The sequence below is a fragment of the Helicoverpa armigera genome, chromosome 30, assembly GCF_030705265.1.
Source record: "Helicoverpa armigera isolate CAAS_96S chromosome 30, ASM3070526v1, whole genome shotgun sequence".
Classification (NCBI taxonomy): Eukaryota; Metazoa; Arthropoda; class Insecta; order Lepidoptera; family Noctuidae; genus Helicoverpa; species Helicoverpa armigera.
In genome coordinates, this window is record NC_087149.1 from 3156151 (window position 1) to 3157456 (window position 1306).

The 1306-nt window shown below is 36.5% G+C and overlaps 1 non-coding gene across 1 annotated transcript; it reads left to right on the forward strand.

Annotated features, from left to right (window-relative positions):
* Positions 1 to 300: 300 nt before the first annotated feature.
* On the forward strand, positions 301 to 1088 carry LOC126056166 (uncharacterized). The gene is made up of 3 exons (XR_010278021.1): positions 301 to 521; positions 697 to 820; positions 931 to 1088. It is a non-coding gene; the product is annotated as an uncharacterized LOC126056166 (transcript).
* Positions 1089 to 1306: the final 218 nt, after the last annotated feature.

The following is a 1306-nucleotide window of genomic DNA, read 5'->3' on the forward strand; positions in this document are numbered from 1 at the left end:
TCGTTGCCGAAATGTTTGGTGGATAATGCCGGGAAGATAAATACACCTGCTTCTCATTTTAAGCATCTGTTCCTCGAAATAATGCGGGAGTACGCACCCATTGTGGAAAAGAAACTAACGGACACCAATACAAACAGACGAAATTGTCGCGTTGAGCATGACGACTATATTTTTTCTACTTTTGACATTTGGGAGTAGAGATAACTTTCTATATGAAATGTATAATGTATACTCTACATCTCATCGGACCTAGACTGTAATTTTTAATTGCAATAATTATTTATCATCTAAAAAGTATGTCGGGGTGCTACAGTCGTCATAAGATCAGCTTTTATGCTGATAAAAATGAGCGTAAAGCAGAGAGAAACGCTATACGAGCGTTAAGCGGGGCTCTTGACCTTCCGGACAACGAGTTTGTTCAGAATTATAAAATGTCCAAGGAGATGGTGCAGTATTTGTGCCAGGAATTAGGTGAGGATCTGTCTCCTAGGACATCTCAGGGTCTGCCTGTTCCGATCAAAGTAAGTACCTACTACATTATGCTTTCCAATTTTCATTGACCAAAAATATGACAAAGCTTTCGTCCTTAGGTTAAATTATAGAAAGATATGCTTCTAAGATTATTTTGTTTATTATGTAGGTACCTATTGCCTAAATACATATAAACAACAACACAACAATGCCCAATTATTGCAGGTTCATTGTTCGGTTAAAGTCCTGCTTTCAGGACATTATCAACGAGGCACTGGTAACGAGCAAAATCTGGCCAAACCACCGTCAGCAAATTTTTAAAACAATTTGTTGTTGCAGTAAATACGAGGTTAATATAGTAAATAATACCAATATAATATATGTATAGTCTGAGTGGCATGTAATAAATAGGGGTGTGCCCACAATTTGAGTGAATATTGAATGTGTTATTTATTCCAGATTGAAACCACAGTGGATAGTGTTCCCAAATACAGAGACAGGAAGGCAGACGGTAGCATCTGTCTACCTTACAAAGTTTGGCCTTCCTGATGTATTGGGAGCAATTGACTGCACCCATGTGAAGCTATTTCCACCTCCAAAGCCACATCAAGCCCAATTCAGAAATAGACATGGCATAACATCCATCAATGTTCAGTTGGTAAGAAAATAACTACGATTAAATTGGTTCCTTACTGCAGAGTAAATTAAAAAGTGTGAGACAATTTTTGATTTTTTATAGTGACACTCAACCATCATTTAACTTTTAAAATATATATAATTAGTTATATAACTTCAATTTCAGATTGCAGATGCCTAGTGCAAAATACTAAATGTG